We start from the raw sequence: 26,204 nt of genomic DNA on the forward strand, positions 1-26,204 counted from the left end.
CTTTTCTTTCTTTTTTTTTTCAGGTTCATCCTAAAGCCTATAACAAATATCTCCTGTTATCCTGAACAACAGGAAGCAGAATAATGCAGCAAATCCAAACTACAAGTAAATCAGACATTTTGTTGGAACTTTTTTCTTGAACTATTTTTTTCTTCACAGAATAAAAAGCCAACACGATTAGGAAGTAAGTCTGTGTTCTGAATTCATTTTCGGGACTTGAGATCAACTTGTGCTCCTGTTCAATTGTTTAGTCATGTACGAGTCTTTGCGACCTCATGGACTGTAGCCTGCCAGGCTCCTCTGTCCATGGGATTCTTCAGGCAAGAATACTGGAGTAGGTTGCCATTTCCTCTTCCAGCGGATCTTCCTGGCCCAGGGATCGAACCCGCATCTCCTGCAGCTCTGGCACTGGCAGGTGAATTCTTTACTGCCGAGCCACCTGGGAAACCTGAAATCAACTTATACGGCTTAATTGAGCATATTGCCCCATTCCCAGACACTGTGCTGCTTGTTGCAGAACATGCAAAGTTAAGTGGCCAAGGGCTATGGGATCCACAGTCCTGATTTGATTAGTAGAGATGCCGAACATCTAAACAAACAACTGAAACCACCCAGCACTTTGCCTCTGACTCATCTTTGGTAGAGTAATTGTGTTCCAGCAGAAAGGTGTGCCCCGAATAACTCCCAAACAGTTCTGCTGGGCTCTGAGTAGACTCACAGGCTTATCAGAGCAGAAGGAGCCTTAGGGACCATCTTAAATGCCCTATTTTAACAGGTTAGAAACTGTCAGACATTACTTATTTGCCTAAGAGAAACAAGACTCCTGACTCCTAGTCAAGTGCCCTTTCCTCCACAACACAGCACGTCCCTAACCAAGAACTAGTGACTGATTATGGGAAAGTAGCAGTAAATAGAGGTCTAGATAAGACAGATTGTAAATCTCCAATGTTTCTCTTACTCTCTATCATTTAGAGAACTCTGAATCAAAAGAAGATACACAAGAAAAAAAAAAAGGAGGTGAGGAAGAACAGTTTTCTATTAAACATTCTTCTGAAAGCATTATTTTACTCCATATCTTACTGAATTATTAGAAACAGCATTAGCATGAGAAAATCTAGGAAGATAAATGTGGCTAGTAAACTAAACATATGGAAAAGGAAAATTATAACAAAGAAAAGAGAGTTTTACAAATTTAATTAAAGTAATACAAGAGTATAATTTGAAAATTGTGCATCTTAAAGCAAACTTTATTTGTTCAATTATTTTTCACAACAGCATTTTATGGTTCTAATACACTGAATTTTTTTCAAGAAAGAAACTCATTTAAAAATAGATATTTACTCCCAAACTTTGATCATATTTCTTTAATGTGGGAAGAAAATACTACTTTGATGGCATGAAATGCAAAATTTTAAAGTTTTTTTTTTTTAATCCTAATACAGAATTTAAAGAACTGTCCCTGGGAAATCGGCTGAGGTCATTAAGTGCACGACACTGAACACTGGCCAGCTACTGGCGTTCTGTTTCCTCCCTAGTTCTCCCAAAGAAAACTTAAATTGAATCTTCAGCACAATAATCCTCAAATGTGCTTTATAACCAAAATGAGAGCTTTTGTTTACATAGTTTTTGGATTTTTCTATTCCTAATTTTATTCTAAAATTCAATTTCACCCCAAACCATAATTACCATATTAACTTTGCAATGCACAGTTGAATGCAATTCAGCAAAGCAGTAGTAAACCATCAGGCTCTGTTCACCCAGGGCTTAGGAAAAACAAGATTGGTCACACCCATTGAAAAACAAACTTCATGCTATTTCCCAATGTGTAGTTTCAATCTAAGTTCTGACAATGAAATATATGTATATCTATATATCTCAACTTGATTTTCAAAGGTAGGCAAAGGGAGTTCTTTACAGCTTAGCTTTGCCTGCGGCTGAAGCTGGAGATTTTGTCACTTCAGAGCCAGATTCATGTTGCCAGTGATTTTCAATCTGCCTTGAAAGAAGGCCTGTGAGGAAGAAGAAAGAAAATTTATTATTTTTTGTTTTGAGATTGCTAATATTTCTAGACTGTCCAGCCCCAAGATGATTTATTTATCCAAGTCTCTTAAACTTTCTTCAAAATATGAAACTTGGCTTTCGGGAATAGAGTTAGCACCAGATTCCTCACAAGGGTAAATGTGTAAAAGTCACGCTTTACACAGAGCAGTCAAAAGACACAGCTTTCCCAAATCTGTTCTCTTGGAAATTGAGTCTGCCATTACCTGTCTTCCTCAAATATTAGGCAGAGTGGGTTCATACTAGACTGATTTTGTTTAAAAACATTACACATTCAGCGGGTCTGCCAGCAGGGAGGAAAAGCACATGTGTAACACACTCAGAAACTTGGGATTCCATTACAGATGCATCTATGCAATGAAATGTCACCATTTTTCTCCCTTTTTTGGTCTACATGATGGAGATGTATTCCCTACAGGGGGAGGCCAGGCAGCCTGCTGAGGTGCCTGTGTGAATCTTTGGCTCAATAAGGAGACTCAAACCAGTCCCCAATGCAGAGCCACAATTTGTTCCACTTAACAACAGCCTGGGATTAGATCACATGATGTTTGCTAAATTTATCATGTAACAAAATCCCAGGAAAACTTTAAAGAAATAGCAAAATTGGGAACATAGCATGATTTCTCTGCTATGATCTCAGTCTTCTTACTCAATTCTTAAAATAGAGGAAAAGTTGCTGGTAGTCTTCACTTCCTAACAAGTACATTAAGAAGTGAGGAGTTCTTCTGCCTCACTAGTAGGAAAGTGCAGAGCTCTGCTTTCTCTACACCTTCTGGTGAGGGTGACTAATTCCTTTTTCCCCCCCCCTCCTCTGTCTGGACAAACTAAATATTTCCTTTCTATATGGCACACAGCCTTCTGTCTGATGACTTAAAGGTCAAGTGTCTCAGAACACAATATATTTAACATATGTCTTTTAAAAATATGGACCAGTAGTTCCTACCAGAGAAACTCACCATATTTCCCTTTTCTTAATTAAAAGAAGAAATTACATTTTATTTAATAATGATTACAGAGAAAAAATGAGTCTTCACCTTTTAGAGACTCCAAACAAAAGAATCATTTAAATCTGGGCCCTAAGGTACTCTTCCTATGTGCTTTCTGCTAGAGAGCATATTGCTTTGCTTCAACTGTAGCCAAACATATAAATTATAATTTCCACTGTATTTAACGGTGTCCAGTCAAATCCTCTTCTGAGCATAAGAGAAGACCATTAGCACATTAACACAAAGGTCTCCCATTTTTATCTTTAATTCCTCTGGGTGCTAACAGGTGTTCAGGAAAAGTAAGCTGACATTTTACTCTCCAAATGGGTGGTAAACAGATAAACTGAGAGAACGAGGGCAGCTGAGAGTGAAGCTTGACCACGCTACCAAGGAAATGTATGGAGTGCACAGTGGCATGAGTGGTGGTGGGTGGGAAGGGGAATGTGCCAGCTCCGAGACTGATGGCCTCTGTTCTGTCCAGATTTTGAAAACAGCTCAGTGGGTGCAAATGTCAGTGTCAATGGTACATATTCAACTGAAACATCATAGATACAAGTCTCTTACTTGTCAATGCATCAGTTGAAATGTGCTTAGTTGCTTAGAATAAGCATTTTTAAAAGGAATACAAGTAGGAGTCAGATTTAGTTGTTTTATCCAATCTTTCAAACTATGAGGGTACCCTGGTGGCTCAGACGGTGAAGCGTCTGTCTACAATGCAGGAGACCTGGGTTCTATCCCTGGGTCGGGAAGATTCCCTGGAGAAGGAAATGGCAACCCACTCCAGTACTCTTGCCTAGAAAATCCCATGGACAGAGGAGCCTGGTGTCCATGGGGTCGCAAAGAGTCAGACACCACTGAGTGACTTCACCACAGGAACAAGATCTAAAACAAATAAGGCTGAAAGTGTTAGTCGCTTCAGTCCTGTCTGACTCTTTGCGATCTCATGGACTATAGCCCGCCAGGCTCCTCTGTCCATGGGATTCTCCAGGAAAGAATACTGGAGTGGGTAGCCGTTCCCTTCTCCGGGGATCTTTCTGACCCAGGGATTGAATCCAGGTCTCCCAAATAATAGGCAGATTCTTTACCATCTGAGCTATCAGGGAAGCCCAAATAAGGTTGAGGCAACAACAAAAAAAATAAGGTTACAATGGAAAGCAGCATCTTAGCTTCCTTTGTGTTATCTATGGATAACGTATATCAAGTCTGCTCAACATTGTGCCAGTAAAGAATACAAGAAGACCCTTGACAATCTGGGGGCCTGAAAAATCTATACAAGCCATGAATACATTTTAGAGAAATACAAATTAATCCAGTGATTGTGAACATTTAAAACTGCCAGGCATCATGCTACGTTCTGGAGACACAAAGATGAACAAGATGTGGTTTGTTCCCTTGAGACATGCACATTCTACTGGGAGATGAGACAGGCATATCACGACTGGTGTGATGAGACGAGTGCTAGGCTGGCAGTCCAGTAAGTGGCCCAGAAGAGGTGCTGACTATAGCTCCCCAACCGTGTGGTAGGAGGTCTTTAAACATAGCAACTAAGTTCATTTTGTTTTGTTAGATTAATATTCATTTATTTTATTTGGCTGTGCTGAGTCTTACCTGCAGCATAAGGGACCTTTAATTGCAGAATGCAAACTCTTAGTTGTAGCATGTGAGATCTAGTTCCCTGACCAAGGATCAAACATAAGCCCCATTAATTAACTGGGAGCACAGTCTTAGCCACTGGACCACCAGGGAAGTCCCTAAGATCATTTTAAAAGATAAGAAGTTTGTCAAGGAAATCACAGCTCAGACAAAAAAGGAGCACAGGCAAAGATGCAAAAGGTAAAACGTCTTGCCTCTGTGACTAGTCCTTTCTCCTATTTGGATGGCTCCTACTCTCCACCTGTGCACCGATGACTTCTGATCACCCCCAGGACAAAGTCAAGCATTATTTCCTCTGTGAAGCCTTCTCTGAGAGCCCAGGAAGATATGGCTTCTCCTTCTTCCACCCTCCCCAACCACAAGCCAGACAGGGCACCACAGATATTTCATTGCACTTATCCTTCTGCACACCTGTCTCATACCAAACTGTGGATGCCCAGAGCATGTGAACTATTTCTTATTCATCTGGACATTTTCAGCACACAGGGCAATGGCTGACACATGGCTAGCTCCACAACTATTTGTCACCCATTAAGTGAATATTTGGGGAACACTGAGTTTTCTGGGTTTGACCACTTTACACTTTATGGGATGAGGCTGAAATAGATGATGAAGTGAAACAGGCTAAAATCCACCTAATACAAGGACATAAATATCGTCATACTTATCATCTGAGGATTCATTTTACCAGTCATCAGAGCCAGTAAGTCCGAGTCAGTCATTGTGATTGTGCAGTCAGCCTTCTTATCTAAAGAAGAGACATGCAGAAGGATGGAGAAAAAGGGAGTGTTCAGTTTCATGTGTACATTTTAGTCAAAAGTCACTGACTGTAACAGAATCACACCCGGTGTTAGTGTGGGCACATGGGCACTCACATACACTCTACAGCAGCCTGGTAAAATATGGCATAAATCACAAGCAACTGCAATATTTAAGAGAAGAGGGAATTCATTAAATAATCATGGTATATTCATATAGAGGGGTACAATGCAGCCATTCAATGATAAGGATCTACATTTCACGACCTGAAAAGACACATTCACATTATACAGTTCATGATATTGTTATATAGTTCAGTTCAGTTCAGTTGCTCAGTCATGTCTGACTATTTGCAGTCCCATGGACTATAGCATGCCAGGCTTCCCTGTCTATCACCAACTCCAGGAGCTTGCTCAAACTCATGTCCATCGAGTCAGTGATGCCATCCAACCATCTTGTCTTCTGTTGTCCCCTTATTCTCCTGACTTCAATCTTTCCCAGCATCAAGGTCTTTTCAAGTGAGTTCCTTGCATCAGGTAGCCAAAGTACTGGAGTTTCAGCTTCGGCATCAGTCCTTCCGATGAATATTCAGGACTGGTTTCCTTTAGGATGGACTGGATGGATCTCCTTGCAGTCCAAGGGACTCTCAAGAGTCTTCTCCAATACCACAGTTCAAAAACATCAGTTCTTCAGTGCTCAGCCTTCTTTATAGTCCAACTCTCACATCCATACATGACTACTGGAAAAACCATAGCTTTCACTAGATGGACCTTTGTCAGCAAAGTAATGTCTTTGCTTTTTAATATGCTGTCTAGGCTGGTCATAGCTTTTCTTCCAAGGAGTAAGTGTCTTTTAATTTCATGGCTGCAGTCACCGTCTGTAGTGATTTTGCAGGCCAAGAAAATAAAGTCTGTCACTGTTTCCATTGTTTCCCCATCTATTTTCCATGAAATGATGGGACTGGATGCCATAATCTTATTTTTCTGAATGCTGAGTTTTAAGCCAACTTTTTCACTCTCCTCTTTCACTTTCATCAAGAGGCTGTTTAGTTCTTCTTCACTTTTTGTCATAAGGGTGGTGTCATCTGTGTATTTGAGGTTATTGATACTTCTCCCAGCAATCTTGATTCCAGCTTGTGCTGCATCCAGGCCAGCATTTCTCATGAGGTACTGTGCATATAAGTTAAATAAGCAGGGTGACAATATACTGCCTCGACGTACTCCTTTCCCTATTTGGAACCAGTCTGTTGTTCCATGCTCAGTTCTAACTATTGCTTCTTGACCTGCATACAGATTTCTCAGGAGACAGGTAAGGTGGTCTGGCATTCCCATCTCTTTAAGAATTCTTAAAGACATGGGAAATTCTTGAAGAGATTGTTACATAAACCAGTTTCAAAACAAACTGTAGGCATGAACCCATGTTTTACTTAAAAACAGATATTCAATTATATATGTATAAAGTGAAAGTGAAAGTTGCTCAGTCATGTCCGACTCTTTGCAACCCATGGACCTTGCAACCCATTCTCTAGGCCAGAATACTGGAGTGGGTAGCCTTTCCCTTCTCCAGGAGATCTTTCCAAACCAGGGATCAAACCCATGTCTCCCACATTGCAGGAGGATTCTTTACCAGTTGAGCCACAAGGGAAGCCCAAGAATACTAGAGTGGGTAACATATCCCTTCTCCAGTGGATCTTCCCAACCCAAGAATAGAACTGGGGTCTCCTGCATTGCAGGTGGATTCTTTACCAACTGAGCTATCAGGGAAGCCCTGATAGACATATAGGAAGAAGCTTATAAACTTGTAGATTCCAACTTGAAAACTTGGAGACCAATATATTAATAATTGCTACTGTAGCACACAGGCACTAAGGTGACCCCTGTGATTTCTGCTTTCTGGTATTCATTCATGCCTCTGTATATTCCCCTAGGAAGGACAGTGAAAAAGCTGGCTTAAAATTCAACATTCAAATAACAAAGATCATGGCATCTGGTCCCATCACTTTGTGGCAAATAGATGGGGAAACAGTAGAAACAGTGTCAGACTTTATTTTGGGGGGCTCCAAAATCACTGCAGATGGCGACTGCAGCCATGAAATTAAAAGACGCTTACTCCTTGGAAGGAAAGTTATGACCAACCTAGACAGCATATTCAAAAGCAGAGACATTACTTTGCCAACAAAGGTCCATCTAGTCAAGGCTATGGTTTTTCCAGTAGTCATATATGGATGTGAGAGTTGGACTGTGAAGAAAGCTAAGCGCCGAAGAATTGGTGCTTTTGAACTGTGGTGTTGGAGAAGACTCTTGAGAGTCCCTTGGACTGCAAGGAGATCCAACCAGTCCATTCTGAAGGAGATCAGCCCTGGGTGTTCTTTGGAAGGAATGATGCTAACGCTGAAACTCCAATACTTTGGCCACCTCATGCGAAGAGTTGACTCATTGGAAAAGACTCTGATGCTGGGAGGGATTGGGGGCAGGAGGAGAAGGGGATGACAGAGGATGAGATGGCTGGATGGCATCACCAACTCAATGGATGTGAGTCTGAGTGAACTCTGGGAGATGGTGATGGACGGGGAGGCCTGGCATGCTGCGATTCACGGGGTCATAACGAGTCGGACACGACTGAGCGACTGAACTGAACTGAACTGAATAAATAAATTCTGGTGCATTCACATAGTAAAAATGAACTAATGCTACATGCAAAAATATAATGAATCTTACAATGATGAGCAAAAGAAGCCACACCTCAAACAGTAAATATTGTATGGCTCCATCTATACGAATTTCTAAAATAAATAAAATCAACCGATGGTGGTAGAATTCGGAATAGTGGTTCCTTTTGCAAGTGAATAGTAATGGGAGATGGTGTGAGGAGGTTTCTAGAGTGATGGCAACATTCTGCATCTTGAGCTGGGAGATATATTCATTTGTTAATATTTATCAAGCTAAACACTCAGATTTATACCCTTCCTTATGGGCTAAACTTCAGAAAATTTTTACACAAAACAAAATAAAGAAAACAGGTGGTGGGTTGAATCTGGCGCATAGGCCATCATTTGTGAACTCATGATATAGATGGGTGGGATTATAGGAGGGTAATTTTTCATTTTGTTTGCACTTGAGTATATATTACTTATATAAAAACAAAGTTTTAAAAATATCAATTTTAATAGTATAATCAAAGAAAAAAGGCCATACCACAAAGACTCTAACCTCATTGCTAAACCAGCCATTTCTTCCTTGGACAAAAGAGAAGTTTCAAATGCAAAAGGAAAATTTCACCAAGAAATCAGAATTTCCAGCAGTCAGTTCTTTGGGTAACCTATATAAAAATAGTACTCTAATAGTATTACTACTAATAATTGTAATAATATCAAATCATGGCACAATAGTTAATCTGTGCCTTAATTAAAAAAAAAAAAAGATCAGACTTGCTATATATGGTCTGAATGCTTGTATACCCCAAAACTCTTATTTTGAAATCCTAATACCTACTGTGATAGTCCCCTTCATGGATCACTGCCTTGTTGAGGTGGAGGTGCTTGCATAACTCAATGAAGTTATGAGCCATGCCGTGCAGGGCCACCCAAGACAGACGGGTCATAGATCTGCTAAAACGTGGTCCACTGGAGGAGGGAATGGCAAACCACTCCAGTGTTCTTGCCAGGAGAACCCCATGAACGATAAAAAAAGGCAAAAAGATATTACATCGGAAGATGAGCCCCCCTGAGGATAGGTGTCCAATATGCTACTGTTCAAGAGTGGAGGGCAATTACTAACAGCTCCAGAAAGAATGAAGCAGCTAGGCCAAAGTGGAAAAGATGCTCAGTTGTGGATATGTCTAGTGGTAAAAGTAAAATCCAATGCTGTAAAGAAAAATACTGCACAGGAACCTGGAATGTTAGGTCCATGAATCAAGGTAAATTGGAAGTAGTCAAACAGGAGATGGAAAGAGCAAACATTGACGTCTTAGGAATCAGTGAACTAAAATGGACTGGAGTACATTTTTATGCCAATTTAATTTAGATGACCATTATATCTACTCCTGGCAGCTCAGATGGTAAAGAAACTGCCTGCAATGCAAGAGACCTGGGTTTGATCCCCGGGTCAGGAAGATCCCCTGGAGAAGGAAATGGCAACCCACTCCAGTTTTCCTGCCTGGAGAATTCCATGGACAGAGAAGCCTGGCAGGCTACAGTCCATGGGGTCACAAAGAGCCGACAAAACTAACACTTTCTTTCTTTCTTTTCTTTCACTGTGGGCAAGGATCCCTTAGAAGAAATGGAGTAGCCCTCATAACCAACAAAAGAGTCTGAGATGCAACACACGGGTGCAATCTCAAAAACAGCAGAATGACCTCGGTCTATTTCCAAGGAAAGCCACTCAACATCACAGTAACCCAAGCCTATGCCCTAACCAAAATCAGACTGATTGCATTCTTTGCAGCTAAAGATGGAGAAGCTCTATATAGTCAGCAAAAAGAAGACCTGGAGATGACTGTGGCTGAGATCATCAGCTCCTTACAGCAAAATTCAGGCTTAAACTAAAGAAAGTGGGAAAAACCACTAAGCCACTCAGGTATGACCTAAATCAAATCCCTTATGGTCATACAGTGGAGGTGCTAAAAAGATCCAAGGGATTAGATCTGGGAGACAAAGTGTCTGAAGAACTATGGAAAGAGGTTCATAACATTGTACAGGAGGTGGTGACCAAAACCATCCCTAAGTAAAAGAAATGCAAGAAAGTAAAGTGGTTGTCTGAGGAGGCTTTACAAATAGCTGAGGAAAGAAGAGAAGCAAAAGGCAAAGGAGGAAGGGAAAGATATAACCAAGTGAATGGAGAGATCCAGAGAAAAGTAAGAAGAGATAAGAAGGCCTTCTTCAATAAACAATGCAAAGAAATAAAGGAAAACCATAGAATGGCTAAGACTAGGGCTCTCTTCAAGAAAATTGGAGATATCAAAGGAACATGTCATGCAAGGATGGGCATGATAAAGGACAGAAACAGTAAGGACACAACAGATGCAAAAGAAATTAAGAAGAGGTGGCAAGAACACACAGAAGAACTATACAAAAAAGGTCTTAATGATGCATATAACCACAATGGTGTGGTCACTCACCTAGAGCCTGACGTCCTGGAGTGTGAAGTCAAGTGGGCCTTAAGAAGCACTATTACCAACAAATCTAGTGGAGGATGGAATTCCAGCTGAGGTATTTCAAATCCTGAAGGATGATGCTAAAGTGCTGTACTCAAGATGTCAGCAAATTTGGAAAACCCAGCAGTGGCCAAAGGACTGGAAAGGATTAGTTTATATCCCAATTCCAAAGAAGGGCAGTGCTAAAGAATGTTCAAACTACTGGACAATTGCACTAACTTCCCATGCTAGAAGGTTACGCTCAAGATCCTTCAAGGTAAGCTTCACCAGTATTTGAATCGAGAACTTCCAGATGTATAAGCTGAGTTTAGAAAAGGCAGAAGAACCAGAGACCAAATTGCCAACATTTATTGGATAATAGAGACAGCAAGGGAATTTCACAAAAAAACATCTACTTCTGTTTCATTGACTATGTGAAAGCCTTTGACTGTGGATCACAACAAACGGTGGAAATTTCTTAAAGAGATGGGAATACCAGACCATCTTACCTGTCTCCTGAGAAACCTGTATGTGGACCAAAAATAACAGTTAGAACTTTATCTGTAACAACTGACTGCATCAAAATTGGGAAAGGAATACAACAAGGCTATATATTGTCACCCTGTTTATTTAACTTATATGCAGAGTACTTCATGCAAAATACTGGACTGGATGAATCACAAACTGAAATTAAAATTGTTGGGAGAAATAGCAACAACCTCAGATATGCAGATGATACCACTCTAATGGCAGAAAGTAAAGAGGAACTAAGAGTCACCTGATGAGGGTGAAAGAGGAAAGTGAAAAAGCTGGCTTAAAACTCAACATTCAAAAAACGAAGTTCATGGTATCCAGTCCCATCTCTTTATGGCAAATAGAATGGGAAAAAGTGGAAGCTGTGACAAATTTTTTCTTCTTGGGCTCCAAAATCACTGTGGATGGTGACTGCAGTCCTGAAATTAGAAGACACTTGCTTCATGGAAGGAAAACTATGACAAACCTAGACAGCATATTAAAACATATCACTTTGCCAACAAAGGTCCGTATAGTCAAAGCTATGGTCTTTCCAGTAGTCATGTACAGATGTGAGTGTTGAACCATAAAGAAGGCTGAGAGCCAAGAATGGATGCTTTCAAATTATGAGAGTCCCTTGGACAGCAAGGAGATCAAACCAGTCAATCTTGAAGGAACCAGTCAATCTTGAAGGAAATCAACTCTGAATATTCACAGGAAGGACTCAAGCTGAATCTGAAGCTACAATACTTTTGGCTACGAGATGCAAAGAGCCGACTTACTGGAAAGGACTCTGATGCTGGGAAAGATTGAAAGCAAAAGTAGAAGAGAGCGGCAGAAGATGAGATGGTTAGATAGCATCATGGATTCAATGGACATGAACTTGGGCAAACTCCAGGAGACAGGGAGGCCTGGCATGCTGCAGTCGATGGGGTAACAAAGAGCCAGACACAACTTAGCGACTGAACAACAGTGCGATCGTATCAGCAGGGAGGCCTTCGGGTGTCATAAGGGTAGAGCCTTTATGAATGGGATTTATGCCTTATAAAGAGGCTCCAGAGAGACCCTGAGCCCTTCCACAATGTGGGCCCACAGCAAGAAAGCACTGGCTATGAACCAGGCAGAGGATACTCAAAAAAGGTGACCATGCTGATGCCTTGATCTTGGACTTGCAGTCACTAGAACTATGACAAATAAATTCCTGTTTTTTTGAGTCACCCAAGTGTGGTATGTTCAAACAGCAGTACAAACAGACTGGGATGGGGGCAAACTATTAAAGCATAGCATGTCCTTTTATTAAGTAACTAAAACAAGATTCAAAACTAAACATTTTTCTTTTACGTCTTAGGATGCAGAAATAACCCCTAAAAAGACTGTGTCTCAATGGCCATTCCATCTCTGCGTCTATCTAAATTTTCTCTCATTACTTGAAAAAAAGGTCTGAAGTCTTAAAAATTCAAGTATTTCCAGTCTGGAAAAACCAGTTCCCTTGTAGATATATAACATCAAAGAGCAGAGAGAAAAAAAAAAAGAAAAGCTAGCAAATTGAGATAGCTGGACTTGATTTACAGTTGGATTAGATTTTAATATTCCAAGAAAGAACTCCTAGTGACTTTAGGAAATAAAATGCTGCTGCTGCTGCTGCTGCTATTATATCAGCACTTACTGAGCTCTTACTATGCTGAGAACTTCACATACTTGGACTCATTTGATCTTAATAAGAACCCTATAAGGGTAAGAGAGGTCAAACAGCTTGCTCAAGGTCACACAGCTAGTAAGTGGCTGAGCTAGGTAGGGAAGCAGATTCCTGCTGCCAAAGCCTATACTCCCAGCTCCTAAGTTATATGGCTCCTCTTGTTACAGGAAAAATACAAACATTCAACAGCTCAGTTTTCGCTGGGCCTTCACCAATTCATCAGCATCTGATGCATCCCAGATGCTTCCTCAGCTCCCTATGTCCTTTTAAAGAATCACAGGCAATTCCAATGCATTTAAGCAAAATTAATGTTTAATTTATAGGTTGGGAAGGACGTAATGACTTACTGAGCACTTACCATGCTAGGGTCTTTACATACCTTATCTCATTTAATCCCCACAACTGCTCCGCAGACAGACAATATTCTCACCATTTTCTAGGTGAGACAATTGGACTCAGGCAAAGTTTATATCTAATGAATGACAAAGCCAAGGTGTGAACCCAGGTTTGGGTATCTCCAAAGACTATGCTCTTTCTCCTGTACACTGGGGATGGGAGACTCTGAGGCTCTCTATATCATGTTCCCCACAAAGGGGCAGGGTTGAGAACTCAGGTGGGTGCTGAGGGGGCAGACTACAGGAATGAAAGAATAATATGTCATATTAAATTAATCAGTGTTGGCTTCCTGGAGACATGCTATGTGAGTTGTTTCAAAGGAGAGGAGGGAGGGGCAGAACTGATAGAGAAGCACCCAGGCAGCAAGAAAGGAGTATGGAAAATGTACAAAATCTAAAAGTCCTTGATACAACCATCTGTATCATTACCAAGCTCTTAGAATATAGGCAAGTGAAATACATTTAAGCCAATCTTACTATGTTTGCAGAAAGTAAACCTCTCAACAGTATGTACATGTCAAAAGAATTAACAATTCTCTTTCAGATGTCGGTTCAAACTAGGACAGGTTATTAACGCTTTAACATAGCTGATCTCTAACAAATGGTCATTTGTTGGATGATGTAAAAAGAGCTGGCAATTTCCCGTGGCAGCTTTTACTGGTAAGTCCATATTTCAACACCACTCCCGGCTGCCAACAAGTATCAGTTTCAGCAGAAATTCAGAGTAAAATTCCTGCAGGTTTGGGTTGGGGCACCTAATGTGGGGAGAGCTCACTGCTAGAGTCCATATACAGCGAACATGGTTTTTCTGAAATTTTTAGTATGTTTCCATAAGCATATAACCTTTCAAAACAAACAAATACTAATAATAAAATAAGAAAAATTTTCTCTAAAAACTACGTCTGTCTAGGCATATCAATTTATAATCCTGCAGTAACCATTAAAAGTCAGTCATTTAAGAACTCGGCATTATTTCCCAAAAGTTCTTGTTATTTCTTGAAGCTAGAATCTAGATGAAACATTAGTTTTCCTTCCTACATTACGTTAGATGGAAGCTCATAGAATGCAAGTGTAATTATTTTTCTGCCCACTCATTCTGAGAAAGAAAATGCTGCCCACACCAGATGCCCTCACTGCTGCTCAGCTTTTCCTTCATTATCTCTAGTTAGTTCCTTATTCAACAGTGCATGGAACACTGCTCTTAATATTTTCTCCAAGCTCTGAACTCTATTCTAAGAACTTTGTCAACCTCCTCCGTACCTCAAAATGCCCCTGAGTATTTATCTGCCCTCTCAAAGAAAGAAGTATCCCTCCCTCCTTGCTAAGGCTAACCTTCCTTCCACATGTGTTCATGATGTCATCCTCTCCTCCGGGACCTTCTTCAATTATGTTGTGGCAATGAACTCTGAGCTTCCCTGGTGGCTCAGTCGGTAAAGAATCGGCCTGAAATGCAGGAGACTACCTGCGATGCAGGAGACCTGGGTTCGATCCCTGGGTCAGGAACATCCCCTGGAGAAGGAAATGGCAACCCACTCCAGAATTCTTGCCTGGGAGATCCCATGTACAGAGGAGCCTGGTGGGATATGGTTCACGGGGTCTAAACCACCACCACCAATGAACTCTACCATCTTTGACAGACCTCCTACTTTACAGCTTCCAGGTAGCAACAATTTCACTCCAAACACTCCTGGCAACTGCCATGTAACAACATCCTTTTTTCTTACTGCCAACACTTGGGCTATCCTTTTTGCTTAACTTAGATGGTGGTATCATCCATCCTCCTAATTGCTCTCTCTGCCTCTGATTTCTTCCTTTCTAATTCATCAGGTCTAATGCAGCAACTTCATCCTCTAAAATGCAGTTCTGACTTTTCTTTTCTACTCAAAAAGTTTTAATGGATAGATTATATATCAAATCACTTTCAAAGTTCATAGTATAGCCCTGTAAAAAGCTACTTCTTATCCCTTACATCTCTTAACTGTAACAGGCTCTCTCCAAGGACAGAAACATAGCATACAATATAGCTACCATTTACTGAATGCTTACTAAGCATCACTCATTCATCTGCTGCTCATTTTTATTATCTATTTTATTGAAGGCCTACCTGGTATCAGGTATTATTCTGGGTACTGTGAATACAGCAGTGAACCTAAGAGGCAAATGTTCTGCGTTCATGCAGTTTACAACTCTAGTGGGGGTAGACAATAAGAAAATAAATAAGATATGGTATATCAGATGGAGGTAAGTGCTAAAAAAAAATACGTCAGAAAAGGACAATAGGGAATGGTAATGAGGTGTGATTTAAAAGTGTGGCTAGGGAAAGTCTCACTGAGAAGGTGACAGTTGGGCAAAAATCCAAAGGAAATAAAAGGACCAGCCATGAGGATATCTGAGGGATGACAATCCCAGGCAGTAGAAAGCTCCTGAACTGGGAACACCCCATGTTCAAGCAATAGCAAGGCGGCCAGTGTGACTGGAGCCAAGCGAGGAAGAGGTAGTAAGAAAGACGACTAGGGCCAATTATGTGGTGTGAGAGTAAGAACTCTAACTTTTGTTCTGTGAGTTGAAAGTCACTGAATGGTTTTGAGCCGAGAAGGTGAGAATCTGAGTTTTAAAATGATCACTCCAGCGGGTGTGCGTGAAGAAGAACCTACAGGGGGCAAGGTTAGAAGTGGAGATCAGGCAAAAATGATGGAGAACCAAGGTGGCAGTAGAGGAAAGGATTTGCTGGTGGATGAGACTGTGGAGGGTGAGAAAAAGAAGAGTCAACATAGATGCAAACTATTACATTTAGAATAGATAAACAACAAGGTCCTATTGTATAGCACAGAGAACTATATCCAGTCTCTGGGATAAACTGTAATGGAAAAGAACTTTTAAAGAAGGTATATATGTGTACAATGAGTCACTTTGCTATATAGCAGAGATTGGCACAACATTGTAAGTCAACTATACTTCAGTTTCAAAAAACAAAAAGAAGAAGAGCCAAGCATGACCTCAAGGATTTTAGACTGAGGAACTGGTAAGACAGAAGAGCAATTTACCAAGATGGAGAAGACAGTGAAAGGAGAACACAATTAAAGGGGAGTGGAAGGAAGATCAACAGTTTGGATCCAGACATATTAGCTTTGAGAAACCTATTAAGTATACAGGTAAACTCATTAGTTAAGCAGCTGAATATATACCTAGAGTTCAGTGTTTGAGTTCACACTGAAGATACCTGGGCATCATCAGTGTAGACTTGGTTTGAAAAGCATGAAATTAGATGAGAGCCCCAAGGAGTGAATATAGACAGAACTGAGCCTTAGAGCACACCAATATTTACATACTTAGAGATAAGAAAAAAAAATGGGAAGAGAGGCCAAGAAGGAACAGCCCATAGGAGGAAGAAAGCCTAGAAGAGTAATATTATAAGGGCTGGGAATTAACCACTGAAGCTAGCAGCACAGTGAATACTTGTGACCTTGACAAGAACCGTTATGGGATAATGATGAGCTGACAAAAGCTGACTGGAGTAGGTTCAAGAAAGCCTGGGATGAGATGAAGTGGAGACAGTGGGTACAGTTAGGTCTTCTGAGGACATGTAGCCATACACTGAACCATGGACTTCACAGGTTAATTAGGAGATCATTATTTCTCTTAATCTGCAGATGAATCCTATGAAATAGGTACTGTTTATTACTTCCATTTACAAATGTAAAAAACAAAGCTCAGAGAAGTGAAATAATTTTTAAGGCCAAAATCTGTGAGTGGCAGGACCAGGACTCTAAATCCAAGTTTGTGTAATTCCAAAGCATAAGGCTAGCCACAGTGATGGAGCCTCTCAATCTTTGGGAAGAAGCAGCTGGGACCTAGTCGTAGTCCCAAAGATTCCCCAGTTCTTTGACAAGGTTTTATAACTCGAAAGCCAGTCTTTTGGGGACACCAAGGCAGGCCCCCATTTTCCTCTGTGAACTTGTCAGTGCTTAATCAATGAAGTCATCACTGCACTGACCTGAGTTAGGGAGCACAGGTCCTTCTGGTCATCATGTCCACCACCCAGGTGGCTTCTTCACCCCTAGGGCCATCTTTCACCTTGAAGGCAAAAATACCACCAATTTTCTTCACAAACTGCTCTCCTTCCTGGAAAGAAAAACAACACAGAGTTATATTAAGTTCATTCCTCTGGCTTTCTCCCCAAATTAAATGTTTAAATAGATACATGACGTGAGCGGCTGGATCAACATGCAGTCCCCAGGCTCCCTTAGGATCTTTCACCCAGAAAAATCCAAAAGGCAACTAGGCAGCAACTCCTTCATCTGCCAGATCTTCTGATGAAAATGGCTTTCTGCTCACAACCGGTGGAAGGACGGGGGGATGGGGGAGTGGGTGGCACAGCAGCACTTTCTATTGAAATAGGCTTCATTTGTCTCAATAATGTCTGAAAAATTCACTCAGCCTCTCAAAATGTAGCAACCCTAACTCTTCTATTTTTTGTGTTTGTGTGCAAGTAAATTTCACATATATTTTTGGTGTTTCACAATCAGAATTTAAAGATAAGTGTTTTAACTGATTTCCTGGGTTTGTATGAAGAATTACACAAGTAATATCCCATCCATCAACTACTTCTGGATCTTGGGAAATGAGGCTGGAAAAATAACCTCAGATCCATATCTCTGTAGGGTGGTTTCCTTTTTCCTTCCTTCTCCTTCCAACATCACTATCTAATTTTAGAGCATACTTATCAGCCCCCCAAAAACCCATATCCGTTAGCAGTCACCCTCTACCATTGCCATTCTCTCCTCCTTCTAGCCCCTGGCAACCACTAATCTACTTTCTGTCTTCATTGATTTGCTTATTCTGGATATTTCACACAAATGCAAACATATATGTTCTTTTGTGACTGGCTTCTTTCACTTAGCATAATGCTTTGAAGGTTCATCCACACTGAAGCATGTATCAGTAATTACTTGTCATGACCAAAGAATATTCCATTGTACAGACACAGTACATTTTGCTTAGCCTCTCATCTTTGATGGCTGTTTCCCCTTTTTAGCTATTATAAATAATACTGCTATGGACTTTTGTGTGTAAGTTTTGACATGGACATAAGCTCTAATTCCTCTAGGGCATATATTTAGAAGTGAATTTTGGATCATAAGGTGATGTTTAACTTTTTGAGGAACTATCAAACTGTTTTCTAAAGTGGTTGCACCACATTACAATCCTACCAGCAGTCAATGAAGGTTCCGAGTGCTCCACATCCTTACCAATATTTATGTCTGTCTCTTTTATCTTAGTCATCTTAGTGGGTGTGTAAATCTTTTTCTTCTACATAGATGACACTCCTGAACTATCTAGAATCAACCCTGAGTCTTAGGACTTCAAAGAAGCTATTATAAAAATATTTAGTGTAGGCCTACTTATCTCAACAGCCATTGAGGCAAATCTTACAAGTGAGTGTTCTGAAATCAACTACCAACATTTCCTAGTTAAATAAAGAAACCAAAATGACTGTCAGATTTTTAAAGTGAAGAGAAATTCTCTTATTTTGGCTTCCCTTAGAAGATCTCACTAAAATTATTTTAACATTAAGAAAAATTAATAACAATAATAATCTTTTGGGGGCTATAAAGTTTACAAGCACTTATTTATAAACATTATTTCTTTACTTTTCATGAAACCCTGTAAGTAGTTGGAGAGGTATTAATATTCTCCATTCCCACCCAGCTTCATAAACTCAAGTCTCAGTTCATGTGCTAAGTCCTGTGGAAAGGCTTTTCTGTCTCTACTGGACACTTCAATAGCTCTTTGCACATGCAACCATGTGCAAGTTTATGTTAAAACAGATTCCCCGCCCCCGCCCCGCCCCCAGGAAAATTTTTTCTTGTCTGTTTCCCATTTAACTCTACGTTCCCTGAGAGACAGGGACATATGACAAGTAAAGCAATACAACCAGAACTCAATCTCGGGTTGGTTTAACTTCAAATTCAGTGCACTTTCTATTTTTTCATACCAAAGGCAAATTAGGTTACATCCATACTTCCTAACTTTAGCCTATAAAAGTCGTTTCTGTCACCATACATAAATTAAAAGAAAGTTCAAAGTCTTTCCCACATTCATTGAAATCCTTTATCCTTCAAGGTTCTGTGGAGGTAATCTGGAAAAGTAGATTAGCAATACTGGTGTGCTGGACCGCCCAAAGAGCCACACCTCCTCTGGAAGCCAATGACCCATGAACTTCCAGCTGCATCTATGCCATCTGTTTGCACAATGCCTCAGGAATAGTTATGGCAGACAGCAACAAATAAGAGCAGGAGAACACAGCAAACGTTTAGGAATTCCACCTGAATACTTCGAAATTCCTCCCACTTCCTTAAGATAGATGTAGATTAATTTTGCAGTTGCTGTTACTTTTGAAAAGCAACAGATCCTCTTAAAAAATCATATCCTTTGGTCAATAAAACATTTTCATTTGAAGAGGAAATGAGAGAGGGTAAGGAAAAGGACAGGGAGGACAGAGTTAAAAGTGTAAAGAAACTACACATCTCTTGCGAAACTGGAGACCACGAATACCAAGAAAGTTCTAAGTGCCTCCTTGCTTGAAGAAAAGCACTTCTGAGTAGCAAAAGGTCAAGGAGTAGGTCCTGTACTAAAACTTAATGGGAACAAGAAATTAAGACAGAATTCAAAGAAGGACAATGGAGTACTGCTAATGGGGACAAAAGTGGAAATAAAATCTCTTGCCAGGCTTCTTTTGCTAAAGCAGAAAATGTATGAATTGACAAAAGATTCCAATACTTTCACTTTCTAGTGCTGCAAACATTTAGGAAACTGACAATCGTGGGAAGGAGAGAAAAAATAAGGGGACAAGGTCCACACAAGAGAGGTTATAGGGGGAGAAGAATTAAAATGGGAGCAAGAGGCATACACTTGCAAATCTAAAAAAGACTGTGAAATAAAAACAACACTGTTTTGTTAATTCTAGTAATGAAGTACTCAATCATTGACATACAGCCATACCAGATACTCTCTAAACTTTTTTTTTGGACAGAATAATGTTGAAAAAATGGGACAACCTGGCAGAAGTAACTATTCTATGGGTTACTCTGCAGGCAAATATTGGTGGCATGAAAAAACTTTTTTCAGGCCTTAGAGAGTCCAACTGCATTTTAATAGACACTTGTAATGAAAGAAATTTAAAAAACAATACGGAGATATAATTTCCTACTAACGCTCATGAATTGTCATTGAGTTTGTAAATTAGTACCCCTTTTTTGGGGTGGATATACTGGCAATTTGTATCGAAAGCTAGACATACATATCACACAACCTAACAATTCCCCCTTGTAATTATTTGTGCTAACCTGATCAGGGCATTAAGTACTCAAAGATGAGTACAAAAGGAAATTTATTATACCTTTATTTTTTGCAAGATTTAGATACAACCCAATGTTCATCAGAGGAGGCTAGTTAAACAGATTATGATACCTATATTCAAATGTGTACTTCAGTTCAGTTCAGTCGCTCAGTCATGTCCGACTCTTTGCGACTCACTGAACCGCAGCACGCCAGGCCTCCCTGTCCATCACCAACTCCCAGAGTCTACCCAAACCCATGTCCATAGAGTCGGTGATGCCATCCAACCATCTCATCCTCTGTCGTCCCCTTCTCCTCCTGCCCTCAATCTTTCCCAGCATCAGGGTCTTTTCAAATGAGTCAGCTCTTCGCATCAGGTGGCCAAAACATTGGAGTTTCAGCTTCAACATCAGTCCGATGAACACCCAGGACTCCTTGCAGTCCAAGGGACTCTCAAGAGTCTTCTCCAACACCACAATTCAAAAGCATCAATTCTTCAGCACTCAGCTTTCTTCACAGTCCAACTCTCACATCCATACATCACCACAGGAAAAACCATAGCCTTGACTAGACGGACCTTTGTTGGCAAAGTAATGTCTCTGCTTTTTAATATGCTGTCTAGGCTGGTCATAACTTTCCTTCCAAGGAGTAAGTGTCTTTTAATTTCATGGCTGCAGTCACCATCTGCAGTGAGTTTGGAGCCCAGAAAAACAGCCACTGTTTCCACTGTTTCCCCATCTATCTGCCATGAAGTGATGGGACCAGATGCTATGATCTTAGTTTTCTGAATGTTTAGCTTTAAGCCAACTTTTTCACTCTCCTCTTTCACTTTCATCAAGAGGCTTTTTAGTTCCTCTTCACTTTCTACCATAAGGGTGGTGTCATCTGCATATCTGAGGTTATTGATATTTCTCCCGGCAATCTTGATTCCAGCTTGTGTTTCTTCCAGTCCAGCGTTTCTCATGATGTACTCTGCATACAAGTTAAATAAGCAGGGTGACAATATACAGCCTTGACGTACTCCTTTTCCTATTTGGAACCAGTCTGTTGTCCCATGTCCAGTTCTAACTGTTGCTTCCTGACCTGCATAAAGGTTTCTCAAGAGGCAGGTCAGGTGGTCTGGTATTCCCATCTCTTTCAGAATTTTCCACAGTTTGTTGTGATCCACACAGTCAAAGGCTTTGGCATAGTCAATAAAGCAGAAATAGATGTTTTTCTGGAGCTCTCTTGCTTTTTCGATGATCCAGTGGATGTTGGCAATTTGATCTCTGGTTCCTCTGCCTTTTCTAAAACCAGCTTGAACATCTGGAAGTTCACGGTTCACGTATTGCTGAAGTCTGGCTTGGAGAATTTTAAGCATTACTTTACTAGCATGTGAAATGAGTGCAATTGTGCGGTAGTTTGAGCATTCTTTGGCATTGCCTTTCTTTGGGACTATGGGGTCATTAAAACCAATGGTAAGGTTTTACATTTATGGGCAGGGAATATACTATGAAGAAATAAAAGCTGGTTATAAAACAACAGGTAGACCAATGCATGTGTATCCTTGCAAGATGGTGGCAGAACAGGTCTGCAAGCTGCTGAGCCAGTGCCTGCCTGCTGGGAACAATCAGCCCTGGCCCTCTCTACCTGAAGAAGACTGGTGATCATTATGAAAATCCTAGAAATGCAGGGTACTTTGTCAAGACACGTCAATCACATTAGCTATTCAGTACAATCACACCCACAGCACAATCACCTTAAGATGTTAAGAAATCCTTTGTGCTACAGTAAGGGAGTTTCGAGATATGCACATAGGTTGTCTTCACAATGCTCCCCTAACATAAGTGAAATGCACACCTCAAATGTTTTGAATCATTTTCTTTATTTCAGCCCACTAGTTAGCTTCATAGATGGGTAATTGTAATTACATGACTCTTGCTGTAATTGCCTTGTTGGTCGCAAAATTAAAATCAATTATGAAACACCAAGATGTCTTTAAGTTTGAAACAATGAAGTAGATCTCTAATTTTGCCTGAAGAGAACAGCTCTCTTTTTGGAGAAAGAGTTACTGTTAGATTGCTCTAGTGTGATTATTATCTATCAAGAACTAATTACTGTACATAAACACAGGTCCACATATGTAATATAAATTTAAAAACTCATGTATTGTATGATCCTAGTTATGGGGAAATTGTATGTTCATATACACAGAGAGCTGTCTGAAAGAATATCAGTTACTGTTAACACTTTAGTGAGCTCTTAGGAATGGCATTTCAGGAGATTTAAAATTTTTTTTCTCTGTATGTTTCTGTATGATTCTTTTAATCAGCTCATTTTTAAAACAAGAAAAACAGATTTTAAAAGTTTGAGACTCAAGCACAAAAAAATTATTTTTAAAAGGACTTTTGATATTAGGTACCCTTGCATATACATGTGCTCAGTCCTGCCTGACTCTCTGTGACCTTGTGGACTGTAGCCCACCAGGCTCCTCTGTTCATGGGATTATCCAGCTAAGAATATTGGAGTGGGATGCCATTTCCTCCTCCAGGGGGTCTTCCCAACCCAGGGATCAAACTTGCATCTCCTGTTTGGCAAGTGGATTCTTTGCCATTGGCAGGTGGATTCTTTACCACTGAGTCACATGGGAAGTCACTTTTAAGGCTCCTTTAATTATTATTCTTTTGAATGGTTCTAGGTAAGACCTTTTTATTCAGAAAGAAATTACACCGAAATAAATTAGAATCACTTTACATAACTGAAACTTGGAGATTTATAAATTTCTGAAATACACTCTTACCAAAATTACAAGGAAGCTATAAAAGACACTGAGAAACGTAAAATACACTCAATACTTAACAATATGATATAAAATTTCAACTTATACCACTTCATAGATATACCCAAAATCTGTATCTGCTTCTTCTAACCCAGGGTCCTCCTGGTAGTATTTTACATAAATTTTACTTACATCTTCTGACAATATGACATAAATTTTCAATTTGTATCACTTCATGGCAACACCTGAAATCTATATCTGCTTCCTCTAGCCCAGGGCCCTCCTGGTAGTATTTTACATAAATCATATCTTCAAGCTTCTTCTCAATCTCTGTAAAGACAAGATCTACCGTAAATTAATCAACTGCAGAACTGTTTGGAGCAGCCTCAATTTGATGAGTTCTAAAAGAACTGTGGAAAATAATCTATTTCAATCCACGGACTCACACAGGTACTAGGTTTTTTAACATTTATACAGTAAATGTTGTATAAATGTAGTAACTTTCAAAAACCCTAAGAAAGATGTTGTGACTCTTACCCAAAGGAAACTGGTATTGTCATAAAAAGCTTAAAAAAAAAAAAAACCCACAAGATTTTCTTCCTATTTTTTCAACAAATACTGGGTGCTTACTAGGCAGTAGGTATTGTCTTAAAAAATATGAAAAACCAACAAACTCACCCTCATGAAGCCTCTGTGCCAGTGGAAGAGACAATGAATATGCAAAAAAAAAAAAAGAAGAAGAATGTAGTTACCATAAAGAAAATAAAGCAGGTTAAGGGAATATAAAGAAAGCATATTTGTGTGTTGGTTTATTTTAGATAGCCTAGTCAGTCAGATGGGCTTCCCTTGTGCTCAGCTAGTAAAAAATCCACCTGCAATGTAGGAGACCTGGGCTCGATCCCTGGGTTGGGAAGATCCCCTGGAGACGGTACCTAGCAGAGACCCTAGCCCATGGTAAAAAATGACAGCCATGACTATTACAAGCTGCAGAGGATCAGGTGTTAGATGACTCAAAGATCTGTGAAAGATGAAGGCACCTTGGGATTTGTAATTCCTCTGAAATAATACAAGCATGCTGGTAGTGGTTGGCCTAGGATTGGAACAACAAACACCAAATGGATATACTCTTGATGGAGTCAAGGGCCTAGCAGCTGCTCAGTAAGCAACGCCTTTCTGTCCTCTTTTCCTACCCCCTCTCCTTCCTTTTCTCTTTCTCTCTCCCCACTCATTCCATCCATTTCTCCCTTCTTTTCCCTTCCCTTCTATCATTTCATACATGTTAAATGACTGCTTGCCACATGCCAAGCCTTGTTCGAGGTACTGGAAGTCTAACAGTGAACAAGTGAGACCCAGTCCCTCACCGAGTTTATATTTTTCCAGGAGAAAAAGAAGTAAACACACAAAAATAATTGCAAGTATTAGAAAACAAACAAAAAGAGAAACCTACTCTAGGTAAAGCAGTCGAGGAATGATGTCTCTGAACAAGTGAATTTAAGCCGCTGCTGCTAAGTCGCTTCAGTCATGTCTGACTCTGTGCGACCCCATAGACGGCAGCCCACCAGGCTCCCCCATCCCTGAGATTCTCCAGGCAAGAACACTGGAGTGGGTTGCCATTTCAAGACCCAATTAATGGAGGAAAAAGAGCTAGCCATTCAAAGAGGAAACGGCAAAGATCCTAAGGGAGAAAACAGTTTGTTATGTTAAAAGAAAGTAAGACAGTACCAGTTACTAGAGTAGAGTTAATGGGGGGAGAATGGCAAGAAATGAAATTGGAGAACTGGGCAGGGAAAAGACCATGCAGGCCAAAGTAGGGAATTCGGGAACCCGCTGAAATGATTAAACAGGAAAGTGAAATAGTTGTGATTATTCTTACACCAGTGTGCAGTGGCCAGGCTGGGATGCAAGAACTTAGGTGGGGAGAGAGTTATGAGGCTGCTGAAGCGGTCCAGATAGGAAGTGGTGGTGGTCTGGACTACAGTGGAGGCAGTCTGCCAGTGGAGATGAACAGAAGGAAGTGGATTCAAAATATATTTTGGACGTAGGATCCATATGCCTTGCTGCTGGGAATGAGGGAGATCTAAGGGGGAGAGGAAAGACCAAGGATGATGTAGGTGTTTGGCCTGAATAACTGAGGGGATGGTAGTGCCAAAAGGAAGAATGCAGTGGGAGTGAAGAAAAATCAAAGTTCCATCTCAGGACAGTCAGCATGTGATGCTTGTGAGACAAGAAGGCAGCAAATCTATTCCCAGCCTGTGTCTTGTATAAAATGAATATGATGTTATAATACAAAGTTAATACATTCAGAAGCAGTCTAAAGGAAAGAAAAGTTTAACTGTAAATTAAATGCACAATTCATTAAAATTGTAAATTAAATTAAATTGGTCACAGCTCTTAAATATGACCTCTCCTATTCATTTTCATGGTCCCTGTTGCAGCACTAAACATCTCTTACCCACACTACTACAATTGTTTGCTAAGGATTCCTGGCCTCTGGTCCCTCCATCACTCAACTCGAAGTAATACCAGAATGATCTACCTAAAGTGCAATATAATCACATCATCTTTTACTAAAACTCCTATTCTGCAGGATAAATGTCAAACTCCTGAGCACAGCATTGGGAGCATTTCAAAACTTTGATCCAATCTACTGTCACCTGCGTGCTGACTCTGCCCCTCTACCCAGGCACAACAGAATAATCTACCCTCTACCGGCACAGGACCACCACTCACCAAATCTTGCATTTGCAAATCTCCACACCTATGTACAGGCCTGGGATGCCCTTCCTCTACCTTCTGCTGGACAGTCCTAGTCACCCCAGTTCAAAGTTAGGTTCTTCATACTAATTTCTTCCTCTGGGCTTCTGTAGCATTTTGAAAAAGGTATGTCTGCCTTTCCTTATATACTCAGAGGATCATAC

General features: G+C 40.4%; 1 long non-coding RNA gene across 1 annotated transcript in view; it reads right to left on the reverse strand.

The window, feature by feature from the left end:
* Nucleotides 1-1,177: 1,177 nt before the first annotated feature.
* The window catches only part of LOC109556284 (uncharacterized), a 33,937-nt gene continuing 8,910 nt past the window's right edge, over nucleotides 1,178-26,204 (reverse strand). The window contains exons 2-3 of the long non-coding RNA XR_011565882.1: nucleotides 17,185-17,312; nucleotides 1,178-2,009 (exon numbers count right to left, since the gene is read on the reverse strand). This is a non-coding gene — a long non-coding RNA (uncharacterized lncRNA). The remainder of the gene's footprint in view (nucleotides 2,010-17,184; nucleotides 17,313-26,204) is intronic.

This window comes from Bos indicus, chromosome 3, assembly GCF_029378745.1.
Source record: "Bos indicus isolate NIAB-ARS_2022 breed Sahiwal x Tharparkar chromosome 3, NIAB-ARS_B.indTharparkar_mat_pri_1.0, whole genome shotgun sequence".
Classification (NCBI taxonomy): Eukaryota; Metazoa; Chordata; class Mammalia; order Artiodactyla; family Bovidae; genus Bos; species Bos indicus.